The 17,047-nt window shown below is 46.4% G+C and overlaps 1 protein-coding gene across 13 annotated transcripts in view; it reads right to left on the bottom strand.

The window, feature by feature from the left end:
• SATB1 (SATB homeobox 1) overlaps positions 1-17,047 on the bottom strand; it is a 1,317,576-nt gene that overhangs the window by 526,477 nt on the left and 774,052 nt on the right. The window lies entirely within an intron of this gene.

The following is a 17,047-nucleotide window of genomic DNA, read 5'->3' as shown; positions in this document are numbered from 1 at the left end:
TCTCCCGGCCGCTATGTTTCATGAAACAAACTGTTCCTGTTTTGCTAAATGCCTCTTGTCTCTTGTTTGTTCAAGTTATTTCATAGCATTTTGGCGAGCTACCTCCAGAGCTGATTGATACCTCAAACCCAACTACAGCCAAAGGAAGGAGACTTCGCCCGGACAAATTCACATTTGGCAATCATGAAAGGTGAGCCGACACAGCAATTGATTGGAAGTTCTGCTGAATCCGTCCTGAAGCAGCTGTCAAGGAGGGTAAGAGACTACATCAGAACCTAATTTAAAGCATTTGGTAAACTAGGGAGAAGCGTAAAAAGATAACTTGAGTACGCTGCCACTGACAAAATCTGGCATATTACTTAATTTATGTGTCCTAGCTGAGTAGTCGTAAGGCGGCCTCGGAGGTGATCCACCAAAAGTCACCTTTTTTGATAGTCCGCACGCTTTGAATAGTGAATATTTATTGTATAGCCCTTGATAACTCCAAGAACGCTGTTTTTGTGCCTGAATGGGTAGAGTTGGCACCTCAGCCTCATTTTTTTGTCTAAAAGTTTTTCACAGAGGCACTGAATTCTTAGCATTGGTGGTATTTGAAAGGAGCGAGAGGTGTTAGTTGCTTGGACCGCTGGGCGTAACAAAGATGTTCCGTTTATTCTGCTGGGCTTGGTCTGATGAGCGTGACACAGATGGTACGCATGGCCCCTGGGTGTGATTCGGACTTTAGGGAAACAGATTTTGACCTGAGAAACTATGTGTAACATGTGTGGCCAAGAGGGGCCTGTAGTTCCTGAGTTATTCCTTTCTCAGCATCTACTACTATTACCTTTGTCTCAGAGCAGCTATTGGTAGACTATAAGGCTCACTTAGTACTGAAGACCACGCAGAGCTTCCCCTGTTTACAGGATAGCTTGCACTAGGAGAGGGCAAAGAAATGTTTGACAAAGCAATCACTTTTTTCTCTCAACCTTTGTTGAATTGGTGTAATGCACATGTGATGTCATGGTGCTGTTATTTCTTACAAACTCTATTTTGTACAATTGTAAGAGTGCACCACATACGGTTGTCCCCACGATTAGAGCAAAGGAAAAATTTCCAAAAGATTTGAGTCGTATTTTGGCCACTAAAATTATCATGGATTCGTCATTAAAACATGGAAACCGGGTTCCCCACACAAGTACAGTAACTTAGTATATTTTACCAAGAATGGCACACGCACACAAAGGCATATACAATTCCCTGTCATAAGGGGGGAACATTTGACAATAACATAATAGAACATACTAAAACACACATAAAAACGAAAAATACAGGTCAAAAGAGGGAGGCGTTACTAGAACAATGGGCCATCTTTGAAGAGGCCTAGAGCGATAGCTCTACAATTACGATAGCAAGTAAGGCTTCAAGGTCTTCACCACCACATGCAGGTATGGAGGTGTTCACACCAGCTCCCCCCTCATTAGGATATTCCAATCCCCCAACAGTAGGAGTTGATGAGCCCCCACCAAAAGACAGCCAGTTTGGCCCAAGCACGAGGAACCAAAAGGTTAGCAAGGTGGGGTGCTTCCAGCGCAGCCTAGGTCCCTTGGAAAGGTCGCCAAAAGCGCAACCCCCAGACTACCATGCCCAACACATAGGACCTCAACCTCAAATGGAACACACACTCCCACTGGTTCAGGCGAACATACACTAGTGACAGGGAGGTTTGTGGGGGTTCTAGATAGCGATTCAGCAAGGGGTGATGAGGAAGGAAATTCCACTCCTACAGGAACTGATGACGAGGGTGGGGCTACAGGATTTGCCCAGATAGCCCAGGACAACACAAATAGGTAGTCTAAAGGTGAAGTCCGGCCTTAAAAACCAACACGTAGCTCAGAAAGAAGGAGAGGGGCTGACCAGGAAATTAAAGACCAAAGAAGCCTAGTACTAACCAAAACCGAGAAACAGAAAAAAATAAGACGGTGCCTTTGTGTACACGCAAAGGGAGCAGCAATTAGGACATACGCTGTTCCACATGAACGCTCTAAAAAAACAAGTTAACCCCGAAGGAGGTAGTAGCAAGAGAAGAAGGTGAGTGATTTGCATACCTGTTCTGCCACCTATTAGCCTCCTGGACTGAGAAAAGAGACTTATATGATAGACCTTGGCAAAAGAAGAATCATTAGAGTCAGAGGACATGGCTATAGCGGAGGCTTTCATCTGCAAAGAGGAGATGACCCCAACTGAAACTTCTCTTACATGCAGGAATGCATAAAAAGATGGAAACACCATGTTAGGGAGAAACCTGAAATAAGAATGCACCCATTAATACAGAAGGGAACAGCGTGGATCATATATGTGCCACTGGCTCAGATAGATAAAGAGGGGCTAAGTACAAACTTACCATTATTGCTAGATGGAGCAGGGAAATGGATTTCATGCTTCAATAACACCACAGGAATCAAGCTAGCAATAGGTGACAATTAAAGCCTGCTAAGTAGCCTATTGAAAAACAGACTAACGTGGTGTTCGCCCAAGCTTACAGTCCAGCATTTACGCTAAGAGACACAGAGCATAAGAGCATGATGGGCCGGATGTAATTCATATAGGCACCGAATATGGACAGCCCTGAGTGATATGTTCTCTGACCACCCAGATGTGGGAGCGTTAATGGCAGAGACTATGAAGCCAGGGGAGAGCTAAACTAATTTCCTGAATAAAATGAGGGAAAGATGGGGACAAGAGACAGGATAGCTGTGGACCAATACAACCTACAAGTTGCATGTTTTTACAATATTCTTAAAAGGGGCTACCCACTGAATACAGAGCAGACTTGACAGCATGGTTGGGTTAGACACCAAACTCATATGCCCATATATTACATTACCACAAAAAGAAGAAAAAAAGGACAGGAAAAAACAGGATCAAGCCCAGACAGACACTGCTAAATTGGTCCAACACAAATTGGAAAAGACTGCCCTTGAGGGGACCGCGTGGGCCGCAACCATGCAAATGGCACCACTCTCAAGGGGACCTCCACCAGAAAAGCCCTAAGCGTTACAACCCAGCTATGGCTGGGAAGGTTGGGGAGGGGAGGTTGGCAACAGCCAGACACGAGGGAGTGCCACTAATGCCACAGGATGGGCCTACTGGTAGACAGATGCAGGTTAAAGGCATACCATGAGCAGAGATTAATGGGCAAGAGCTAGCCACCACAAAACTCCACAAAGGTCCATCCACTAAACCAAGCACAGGGAAATCAGAATGCACCCTACACTCAGCCAACGGGAGGTCCACCATCCACTGCATCCCACAGCAGTGATCAAGTTATTGGACAAACACGTGACAGAAGCAACAGCAGAGAAGAACCTCAGCCCAACAGGGACCGGGGCCATAACCCTGGCAGGGAGGATAAGCTGGCTGGGGAGGTCGCACCTTCACGCACTCACAGAGCCAAAATGTGGAGTAAGATAAACCCCAGGCACATGCAAAAATAATTAACACCCACTCACCAACTTCCTCCCAAAACTCTACCAAACGAAGAGAAGGACACATGAGACAACAATGGGAATTCAAATATTTACTTGCATCCAGGGATTCATATTGATTTAAAGCTGTGTCAACTGGGTATCCTCACTAAAGTTCGACAATAAATGCAACCTTGTGGGAGCGTGGATTAGTCAGGTCACCTAAGGTGCCTCCAGGAGCCAAGACCCCACTTTGCTACTGATCCGCCAGGGTGGGGTTGGCTGGCCACACCACAGGGGGGGCAGGCTGACGAGGGGGCATGGTGGCACCCAGAGAACGTATTCAAAAAGCAGACACCCAGGTCCCAGCTTCCAATGTCAATAGGGACGAGTTCCTATCACGAGATCGAAAGGTCCCCATTTGCAGCAATTGGCCCGAGACCAAAGTTTGGCGTGTACTCGCGACATTGCCTCCAGAGAGCTCGAGGCCTCCACCCAAATGGAGGCCCCCTTTTTCTAAAATGACGCTGTCCTCAGTAGCAGAAACAGGACACCCCTGTGCCTGGGATGGCAAAAACCCTAAAAAACTCACATTGCACGCGCGAAAGGTCAATACGCCGCCAGGCGTCTGCATGATGTTGAGTCCAAGCCTCCAGTTGGGGAGTTTCCCAGAGAGACCAGTCATCCCAGAATTGCTGAGGCAGTCCTGGATCTTCATCATTAACCTGCAGACCAATGTTTTTGGTCAAGGCCCCGGGTTTTTCATGATTTTGATATTTCGAAAACCTGTTTCATTTCCCGATTTAATGATTTTCAAAGTCTGGCTACCGTGCCATACCCTTTGAAAATAGAGACAAAAAGCATGCCAGTTCATTAGGAGACCCTAGCCATGAGCTGGGGATGGCAGACCCAAGTGCGCTTAAAGGAAACAGGATGTGGTCAGAGGGAGAGGGGTTTGCCTGGGAAGGGGAATCCTAAATGTCTACTGCAGCTCCAGACGAAGGTAGGATACCGGATGCGCTCACCCCTGTATGAAGCATAGCGACTAAGAAATTCTCCAAAAATTGCATGCACCATCCAGGGAAAACAGTCAACCCTGACCTCGGATACCACAAGATGGCAGACATAGGACTAAAAAGAGGCCACAGAGTAGTCTCCGGCCCTATCCCGACATAACAAATGGGGGAGAGGGCACTAAGGGTCTCCCAAAGGAGCTTTACAGTGGCATGGAATCATACCTCCCCACACTGTTTACGGTGTGGGGGTATGATTCCAACATGTTTGATACCAAATACGACAGAGTTCGTTCCAGCCAGTTTAGAGATGGTCATCGCGTAATGACGCATGGTCACTCTATATATCATAATGGCTGATGCACTTACAACCCGGGAGAATGGACTCCGAAGGTTGAGGGGTGTCCTGCTCTTGCAGGTGCAGCTTCACACTTAGAACTGAGCACTCTGCCATCAGGATTGAAAGGCCTGCCTTATCGGAGACTTATAGGTTTTAAGTGCAGTGGCCGACTGTATGTAAAAGCATGGCAACAGACTCCTCAATACCCAGAATCCTGTCCCCTTGACAGTGGTTTAATCCGGGGTCAGGAGTTTGCGATCTTCCACTGACTTTTTTACAAGATCATCCATTTGAGACCAAATAGTTTTGGACCACTGAAAGGAAGGTAACTCGAGTGTGACTTTAGTGAATTTTCTGCCTTCCACAAATCCATCCAGATATGGCACCTGGCTGATGTCTCAGATCCTGAAGCTGCAGCAGCTGTTGATAAATCATCAACGGTTATGACAGACAAAAATCTGGCCCATTGTTGTACGATGCAGGGCCTGTCATTTCCATTCTTGACCTACTGCAGCTCCTCAGCCAGAGCATGAAAGTTGTGAAGAAGGGATTGAACTGTATACAACCCTTAAACCCAAGCTCTGATGATAAAGTTTGACGCTGAATGCACCCTTTTCACAGCCCCATCCACCTTCTTGTCTAGTTGATCTAAATGAGAAGCATCCTCTGAGATTATGGTGCCACTTGAGGCTAAGCCAGCCACCGGAGAGTCTACCCTGATGTTTCAAGGAAAGTTCTGAAGAAGATAACTTTTTGCAAGAAATCAGGGAAAATTAGTGTTTTCCACATCAGTCCATTCTCTTGCTAATATCCTATTACGGCATTATGAATAGGTAGTGCCTCAGGCTCCTTTCTTTTGTACTGACAGAAGAGATCATCTGTCCTCAGGTGGGATTTTGTAGTAGAGTAGGAACGGTTATCTCTGAGATACAATAAAACCTCCTTTAGTTCTGATCCCCTATCCACCTCCCCCCCCTCAGTATCACGATCCCCAGCAGGGGGAATTTTAGGAACTTTAGCAGATGGCTAACACTCACGTGCTGCAAAAGCAGCCTCAACTGCTTTATTTAACATTTGTGAGCAGGGGGTAAAAAGCACTCCTCACCAGAGCTATACTCAGGATAGGAGTGCCTTAATTTAGCGGCTTACATTCCCTCCATTTTGCTTTGTCACACAGCAAGTGAAGAATGGAGGGAAGCAAGCATTTTAAAATAGACCCCCAAATGTTGCCAGCAGTTCGGTGTTACCCCATTGCTAGTCACCTGGTTTGAAAAAGATCATAGGAACAATGACATGTTAAAAACAGGCTTTATAAAGTCTTCAATCAACATACACATGAATACTTTAAAATGATGACATATTAAAAATAAGAAATTAAAAATAAACATATCATGTGTCAGGGTGCTTCTTGCAGTAGATACAGAAAAAGATACAGAGAGAACTATTGTTGTGGCGACAGCTATGTGGTCAGATATCAGCCACTTCCTGGGACAGCCATGTTGGGTGTGACAGATCCGTATTTTTTACTTCCATGGGTGACTTCTGTGTGTGAGACTCAAAGTGCTCCCATTTTAGGTCGAGACCAGCGGCATCGAGCTTGCGCTGCTCGCTTTGCGAGACTGCTGTAGTAGAGTATGGGAGAGAATCCTCGCCAACTCTCCTCCAATATTTTTCATTGGCTTGTGTCATTGTCTTTCGTGAATGCTTCCTTCGGATTCGTTAATAGGCTTGTTAGTCCCTCCTTAGTACGGCCTTGTCTTCATTTGTACCCTTCCATGGCGACTGGCCTTTTTACTTCCGTTGTTACACAGGACCTGTTATTTAGTCTGTCAGCACTATTAACTTTATTGAGTTTCTCTTACTGCAGGCCAAACATAAGCTGCTTCAGCTTAAACCTATTGTGTTTTTTTAAGCAGGATGGCCGCCCGAAAAAAACACGGGCGCCTGCTTTCAATCACTTTAACCGCGCATTATCTTGTGTCTGTTTCAACCCCCAAGTAAAATGTATTTAGAAATGATACCACCACCAATACCACCAATACCATCATCAATACCACCACCACTGCCAATAACACCACCCCCCTTAACCCTACCACCACCAATACCACCACAATCATCAACACCACCACCACCAATACCACCATCACCTCCATCACCACCAATACCACCACCAATACTAACACTAATACCACCACCACCAATACCACCACCACTAATACCACCACCTCCACCAACACCACTACCACCACCACCAATACCACCAATTCCACAACCACCAAAACCACCACCACCAATAGTAATACTGCCACCACCAATACCAGCACCACCACCAACACCAATACCACCAATACCACTGCCATCACCAATAGCACCACCACCACCAATCCAATACCACCATCAATATCACCACAATCACCAATAGCAGCACTAATATCAGTACCATCCTCACCAATAGCACCACCACCTATACCACCACCAATACCATCACTAATACCACCACCACCACCAATACCACCAATTCCACCACCAACAACTACCACCACCACCACCACCACCACCAATATCACCACCACCAATACAACCAATACCAATAACACCACCACCAATACCAATACTGCCACCACCAATAACACCACCACCAATATGACCACCACCACCAATACCACCACCACCACCAATACCAGTACCACCAATACCACCACCACCAATACCAATACTGCCACCACCAATACTACCACCACCAATACCAGCACCGCCACCACCAATACCACCACCACCACCAAGACCACTGCCATCACCAATAGCACCACCAGCAATCCAATACTGCCACCAATACCATCACCGCCAATACCGCCATCAATATCACCAGCACCACCAATACCACCACCACTAATACCACTACCAATACCGCCGCCACAAATACCTCCAATACCACCATCACCACCAATGCCACCGCCATCAATACCACCACCACCACCAATATCACCACTAATACCACTGGCAATACCAATAGCACCACCACCAATACCACCAACACCACCCCAATACCACCACCACCAATAGCACCACCACCTATACCACCACCAATACCAACACTAATACCACCACCACCAATACCACCACCACTAATACCACCACCTCCACCAATACCACCACTACCACCAATACCACCAAAACCACCACCACCGCCAACACCAATATCACAACCACCAATACCACCACCACCAATACCAATACTGCCACCACCAATACCACCACCAATACCAGCACCACCACCACCAATACCACCACTAACACCAATACCACCAATACCATTGCCATCACCAAAAGCACCACCACAAATCCAATACCAGAACCATCCCCACCAATAGCACCACCTATACCACTACCAATACCACCACTAATATCACCACCACTAATACCACCACCACCACCAATACCACCAATTCCACCACCACCAAAACCACCAACCATTACCACCACCACCAATACCACCACCACCAACACCAATATCACCACCACCAATACCAATAACACCACCACCAATACCAATACTGCCACCACCGATACCACCACCACCAATATGACCACCACCACCAATACCACCACCACCACCAGAACCACCAATACCAATACCACCACCACCACCAATACCAATTCTGCCGCCACCAATACTACCACCACCAATACCAGCACCACTACCACCAATACCACTACCAATACCACTGCCATCACCAATAGCACCACCAGCAATCCAATACTACCACCAATAAAGCCATCAATATCACCAGCACCACCAATACCACCACCAACAATAGCAATACTGCCACCACCAATACTGCCACCACCAATACCAGCACCACCAACACCAATACCACCAATGCCACTTCCCTCACCAATAGCACCACCACCAATCCAATACCACCACCAATACCACCACAAATACCAGCACCACCACCACCAACACCACCACCACCTCCATCAATACCACCACCACCACCAATACCACCAATTCCATCACCACTACCAACACCACCAAAACCACCAACCAATATCACCACCAATACCACCACCAATATCAATATCACTCCCACCAATACCAATACTGCTACCTCCAATACCACCACCACAGCTACCAATACCCCCACCACCACCACCAATACCACCACCACCAATACCACCACCCCCCTTACCCCTACCACCACCAATACCACCACAATCATCAACACCACCACCACCAAAACCACCACCACCTCTACCACCACCAATACCAGCACCAATACCACCACCACCAATACCACCACCACCACTAATACCACTACCAATACCACTGCCACAAATACCACCAATACCACCATCACCACCAATGCCACCACCATCAATACCACCACCACCAACGCCACCATCACCACCAATTTCACCACTAATACCACCATCAATACCACTGGCAATACCAATAGCACCACCACCATCAATATCACCAACACCACCCCAATACCACCACCACCAATAGCACCACCACCTATACCACCACTGTTGGACTTGGCCCTCTTGGCAGGGTCATCCCTGAACTTTTTGCCTTCCTCCAATACTCTCTCTGACCTGTTTTTGTTGGTTTAATGACTCTGGGCACTTTACCACTGATGACCAGTGCTATAGTGCATATGCTCTCCCAATGTAAAATGTATCTGTGATTGATTTCCATGATTGGTTCATTGGATTTACTGTCAGTCCCCAGTAAAGTGCACCAGGAGTGCCAGGGCTTGTGAGTGCCAATACTGCTAGTGGGCCTGCAGCGCTGGTTGCGCCACCCACAGAAGCAGCCCTAAAATGTGTCTAGGGTCTGACATTGTAGAACCTGCGTGCAGTCTGGTACTGTCATGCTGGCTGGGCAAGTGCACACACTTGCCAGCCCCTAAACCTTTCCTTAACTTCATATTAGTCACCCCTATGGTAGGCCCAAGGGCAGGGTGCATTGTAAGTGTAAGGTAGGACATGCTCTGATGAGTGTGGCATGTCCTAATAGTGAATTACAGCCAAATTCGTTTTTCACTATTGTAAGGCTACCTGCTCCCTTTAGGCCAGATGGGCTGCTGGAATTATTACACTCTATAATCCCAGCAGGCTCAGGGAACATGGTAGAAAATAATGTTTAGTATGCCTGAACTCAGAATAATAAAATACTTCTTTTAGTAAAGTTTATTTTAATATCCTGTGTTTGCAAATGCTACTTTTAGAAAGTTAGCATTTGCTTGCCTAACCATTTCAGCCTGCCTCTGCAGTATGTGTATCTGACTGTCTGGGTTGTGTGAGTGACAGGGCTGGGGTATGACAGGTGGTGAATGCAAGGATTACACCTTAGTGGGAGGTAGGAGTGCCCTTGGACTCTTAATCTGGCTGTGCTCTGCCACCACAATGCTGGCTCCGCCCCCCTGGGGAGCGACTGATGACTCAGCCTGCACCTGGCCCAGGAAGGGCGAAGCACTGTCATCAAGGTACTCCTGGCCGCCCCTGTCCACACAATGCTGGCTCCACCTCCCTGTGGAGCGTCTGATGTGCCTGCCCTCACACTGAAAGCAGAAGCCAGAAGTACACCCAACAAGTGCTCACAGACTGAAAGCAGTTATGCAAAGGCCCCCCCTGGCCTGTGAGAACAAAGAAAACTCTGTATAAAAGTAGGAGCCCTGCTCCTTGTAAATTAGAATCCTGTTTCCCACAACGAACCTCTGCCCGAATAGAAGGAGAAGGAGACGCTGGAAGGACTGGCCTGCTGCTTGCCTTGCTGAGGAAGGAGAGGAAAAGACTTGATGAAAAGACTTTGCTGATTTGTGCTGAAACTTTCTCCAAGGGCTTGACTGAGCTTGCCCCCTGACCTGAGCCACAGGACCATCTGGCTCACCCTGCTCTCTGCTGGTATTTTAAAAGGATTTCTGCAACTGCCGGAGCTGTGACCCTGGTGCCCCCCAGCCCCTCCCTGAGGCCGTGACCGACCGTGTCTCCTCATCCCCGCCGAGGAAGAGCCCCGCTCCGTCGAGCCGCTCTTCCCCCGCTGAGGAGATCGCTGTGTCACCCCGCCTTGAAAGGCTCGCTGCCGTGGTACCCCCCAGCCCCTCCTCGAGGCCGTGATCACCAGGTTTCCCCGTCCCTGCCGAGGGAGAGCCCCGCTCTGCTGAGCCGCCCCCCCCCCCCCCGCCGAGGGAAACCACCGAAACCACCGCTGACGGAGGCTCGCTGTGTGCCCCCACGCTCCCGCCTGAAAACCTCCACCGGACTTGCCCAGACCCAGAGACAGACCCCGTGAAGCCCGGGCGCCTCGGGTGTCAGCCTCGCTCTCCTGAAAGAGCCGCCGAGTACCCCGCACCCGCCTTCGCGGGATTCCTTCATTATTGGCCATTCGCCCGCGCACAGTGCTCACCACGGGCTGGGGGCCCGCAACGTTCTTCTTTCCCTCTTGGAACACTGTGCGCGGTGACTGCTCCCGTACGTCTGCCCCCGCCTTCACTCAAGACCTCGGAAGCGGGTAGACAGAGCCGCGGTACGAGCCGTCTCTCCAACGAGGCTCGCACCGCTCTGTGTCCCCTTTCTGCTCCTGGGCCCTCTGCAAGCCTGCAACCCCCCTCCGCCGTGTGATCCGCACACCGCGGGACAGCCCGTACACCCGACCCGACCGCGAGCCCCGCGAGAAGCGTGAGCTTTGGCAGGTCGGGCCCGTTATCGAGCCAGGAGCAGACAGGAGCGATAGGAAGCGCACGAGGGGACAGGAACTGCACCAAAGGGTGCTGGAAAGGGGCATTTAAAGAAAAGAACTGTGGCCCATGAAGAGATCTAGACCAGTCCCAAAAGTCTAAAGACACTAAGAAGAACCCCTTTTGACTGTACCTGGGAAAAGAAGTGATTTTACAAAGAAATCCACAGTGAACTGGGAACTAAAGGAAAGCTTGCCTATTTACAATCTGTTGGCCTACAAAAACGATTATTGATCTTGTGATAAGTCTGATCTATATATTTATATATTTTTACATAAAGGAGTGTATTTTGATATATAATACCTGCCTGGTGTCCATTTGTGGGGGGATTGGTGCATTTTACTGTGTGTGTTATTACAAATGCTTAACTCCATAGCGCCTGAAGAATAGCCTTGGCTGCTCACGCCACGCACCTAGAGGGTGAGCAAGGGTAATTCTAAGGGGTCATCCTTTGCCCTGACTTAGAGGAGAGGGTCCCTGCTTGTCACAAGTGCATACTTGCGCCAACCAGAGACCCCCAATTCTAACAACCACCAATACTAACACTAATACCACCACCACCAATACCACCACCACTTATACCACCACCTCCACCAATACCACCACCACCACCAATACCACCAATTCCACAACCACCAAAACCACCACCAATACCACCACCACCAATACCAATACTGCCACCACCAATACCACCACCAATACCAGCACCACCACCAATACCACCACCAACACCAATACCACTGCCATCACCAAAAGCACCACCCCCAATCCAATACTACCACCAATACCACCACCACCTATACCGCCATCAATATCACCACCACCACTAATACCACCACCACCAATACCAATACTGCCACCATCAAAACCACACCAATACTACCACCACAAATACCACCACCACCACCACCAATACCACCACCAACACCAATACAACCAATACCACTGCCATCACCAATAGCACCACCACCAATCCAATACCACCAACAATATCACCACAATCACCAATACCAGCACCAATACCAGCACCATCCCCACCAATAGCACCACCACCTATACAACCACCAATACCACCACTAATACCACCACCACTAATACCATCACCACCACCAATACCACCAATTCCACCACCAACCAATACCACCACCACCAATACCACCACCACCAACACCAATATCACCACCACCAATACAACCAATACCAATAACACCACCACCAATACCAATACTGCCACCACCAATACTACCACCACCAATATGACCGCCACCACCAATATGACACCACCACCAATACCAGTACCACCAATACCAATACCACCTTCCACCAATACCACCACCGCCAATACCAATACTGCCACCACCAATACTACCACCACCAATACCAGCACCGCCACCACCAATACCACCACCACCACCACCACCAATACCACTGCCATCACCAATAGCACCACCAGCAATCCAATACTACCACCAATACCATCACCACCAATACCGCCATCAATATCACCAGCACCACCAATACCACCACCACTAATACCACTACCAATACCACCGCCACAAATACCACCAATACCACCATCACCACCAATGCCACCACCATCAATACCACCACCACCAACGCCACCATCACCACCAATATCACCACTAATACCACCACCAATACCACTGGCAATACCAATAGCACCACCACCAATACCACCAACACCACCCCAATACCACCAACACCAATAGCACCACCACCAATACCACCAACACCACCCCAATACCACCAACACCAATAGCACCACCACCTATGCCACCACCAATACCAACACTTAATACCACCACCACTAATACCACCACATCCACCAATACCACCACCACCACCACCAAAACCACCACCAACACCAATATCACCACCACCAATACCACCACCACCAATACCAGCACCACCACCACCAATACCACCACCAACACCAATATCACCAATACAATTGCCATCACCAAAAGCACCACCACAAATCCAAAACTACCACCAATACCACCACCACCTATACCGCCATCAATATCACCACCACCACCAATACCAATACTGCCACCACCAATACCACACCAATACTACCATCACAAATACCAGCAACACCACCACCAATACCACCACCAACACTAATACCACCAATACAATTGCCATCACCAAAAGCACCACCACAAATCCAAAACTACCACTAATACCACCAGCACCACCTATACCGCCATCAATATCACCACCACCACCAATACCAATACTGCCACCACCAATACCACACCAATACTACCACCAAAAATACCAGCACCACCACCACCAATACCACCACCAACACCAATACCACTGTTGTGTTTCTATCTAGGACCCTAATTAGATATTCCCGATTTATGCCCTTATATGGTTATAATAAATAATATCCTTATAAAGGCATAAGAATCATATCCATATTTAGTAATAGCCCATGCTGTCCAAATACGGCAAGGCTACTCCCCTAGACTCCTAGAATGTACAACGCGTTCTTTAAACAAACCAAGCCTCCAGCAGCCCGGGAAATCCCCCTGCTCTTGTTTTGATTTGCACAAGAACTCCTAGAGTCCAGAAAGAACTGTTAGTTCTTAGTGACGTCTTATGTCCAACCTTATGTCAAACCCGGCACCTTTCAGGTATAAATATACCAACGCTGCCTTAAGCAAGGACACGGTGGTTTGGAGCAGAGCGGCTATCTACTTGCCCGGAAGCCCAGCTGATGCGAGGAGCCGAAGGAAGCCGCCCCTCCCCTTTTTGACGCACTGAGAAAGACTACCACCACAAATACCAGCACCACCACCACCAATACCACCACCAACACCAATACCACCAATACCACCACCACCACCAATATCACCACCACCAATACAACCAATACCAATAACACCACCACCAATACCAATACTGCCACCACCAATACCACCACCACCAATATGACCACCACCACCAATATGAACACCACCACCAATACCACCACCACCAATACCAGTACCACCAATACCAATACCACCTTCCACCAATACCACCACCGCCAATACCAATACTGCCACCACCAATACTACCACCACCAATACCAGCACCGCCACCATCAATACCACCACCACCACCAATACCACTGCCATCACCAATAGCACCACCAGCAATCCAATACTACCACCAATACCATCACCACCAATACCGCCATCAGCATCAATATCAACAGCACCACCAATACCACCACCAGTAATACCACTACCAATACCACCGCCACAAATACCACCAATACCACGGTATGCAGACAAAATATCAATATTTAAATATCGATATACAATTATATCGAAGTTTAAATATCGATGGGACAAAATATAGAAGGTAAGTAATATCGATAAATTTAATATCGATATTAGTAATATCGAAGTTTTAAATATCGATGTCAGTAATATCGATGTTAATAATTTCGATGTTACTAATATCGAATTTTTAATTATTGTTGTGTATATTATTATGTATTTATTATGTTTTTAATTTATTTTTATGTAATTTAATTAAATGTTGTATTTTAGTACTGTAGCGGGTTGTGGGTTTATAGGGGAATAGGGTGGGAAGTAATTTAATTATGTTAAATTAAATATTAATTAGTAGGAATTGTAAATTAATATTTCTTAATTGGTAATTATTTTTAATTAATTGGTAATTAATTGTAATTCATTGATTAATTGATAAATATGTTCTGTAGCGGGTTGTGGGTTTATAGGGGAATAGGGTGGGAAGTAATTTAATAATGTTAAAATAATTATTAATTAGTAGGAATTATAAATTAATATATATTAATTGGTAATTATTTTTAATTAGTTGGTAAATAATTTTAATTAATTGATTAATTGATAAATATGTTCTGTAGCGGGTTGTGGGTCCATAGGGGGATAGGGTGGGAAGTAATTTAATTATGTTAAATTAATTATTAATTAATAGGAATTACAAATTAATATTTATTAATTGGTAATTATTTTTAATTAATTGGTACATAATTCTTAATTAATTGGTAATTAATTTTTATTAATTGATTAATTGATAAATATGTTCTGTAGCGGGTTGTGGGTTTATAGGTGGGTTTATAGGGCAATAGGGTGGGAAGTAATTTAAATGTAATTAAGTAATAATGTTCTTTAATTAATTGTTTGGTTAATTATTTAATTGCTAATTAATTATTAATTGTTAATTAAATAGTATTAAATGGTATTTTCATTAATTTTTTAAATGACATATATTGTGTTCACATGTTTTAAATAATTATGTATTGGTATTTGTACATGGTTTATATCTATTTAATAGTTAATATTTTTATTATTTAAAATAAAACATTTATTTATAAGTATGTTTATTTTACCCCTACGCTATCCAACCCTTTCCCTACTGTTGCACTCTCTGGAGTGGGAATATTAATTTTTACCCCTACGCTATCCAACACTTTCCCTACTGTTGCGCTCTTTGGAGTTGGAATAGTAATTTTTACCCCAACGCTATCCAACACTTTCCCTACTGTTGCGCTCTTTGGAGTTGGAATAGTAATTTTTACCCCTACGCTATCCAACACTTTCCCTACTGTTGCGCTCTCTGGAGTGGGAATAGTAATTGTTACCCCTACGCTATCCAACACTTTCCCTACTGTTGCGCTCTCTGGAGTGGGAATAGTAATTTTTACCCCTACGCCATCCAACCCTTTCCCTACTGTTGCGCTCTCTGGAGTTGGAATAGTAATAATTACCCCTACGCTATCCAACACTTTCCCTACTGTTGCACTCTCTGGAGTGGGAATAGTAATTTTTACCCGTACGCTATCCAACCCTTTCCCTACTGTTGCGCTCTCTGGAGTGGGAATAGTAATTGTTACCCCTACGCTATCCAACACTTTCCCTACTGTTGCGCTCTCTGGAGTTGGAATAGTAATTTTTACCCCTACGCTATCCAACACTTTCCCTACTGTTGCGCTCTCTGGAGTGGGAATAGTAATTGTTACCCGTACGCCATCCAACACTTTCCCTACTGTTGCGCTCTCTTGAGTGGGAATAGTAATTTTTACCTCTATGCTATCCAACACTTTCCCTACCGTTGCGCTCTCTGGAGTTGGAATAGTAATAATTACCCCTACGCTATCCAACACTTTCCCTACTGTTGCACTCTCTCGAGTGGGAATAGTAATTTTTACCCGTACGCTATCCAACCCTTTCCCTACTGTTGCGCTCTCTGGAGTGGGAATAGTAATATTTACCCCTACGTTATCCAACACTTTCCCTACTGTTGCACTCTCTGGAGTTGGAATAGTAATTATTACCCCTACGTTATCCAACACTTTCCCTACTGTTGCACTCTCTGGAGTGGGAATAGTAATTTTTACCCCTGCTCTATCCAACACTTTTCCTACTGTTGCGCTCTCTGGAGTGGGAATAGTCATTTTTACTTCTACGCTATCCAACATTTTCCCTACTGTTGCGCTCT

This window comes from Lissotriton helveticus, chromosome 10, assembly GCF_964261635.1.
Source record: "Lissotriton helveticus chromosome 10, aLisHel1.1, whole genome shotgun sequence".
Taxonomy (NCBI): Eukaryota; Metazoa; Chordata; class Amphibia; order Caudata; family Salamandridae; genus Lissotriton; species Lissotriton helveticus.
Note: the sequence above shows the minus strand (reverse complement) of the source record. Positions and strands in the feature narration are given on the sequence as shown.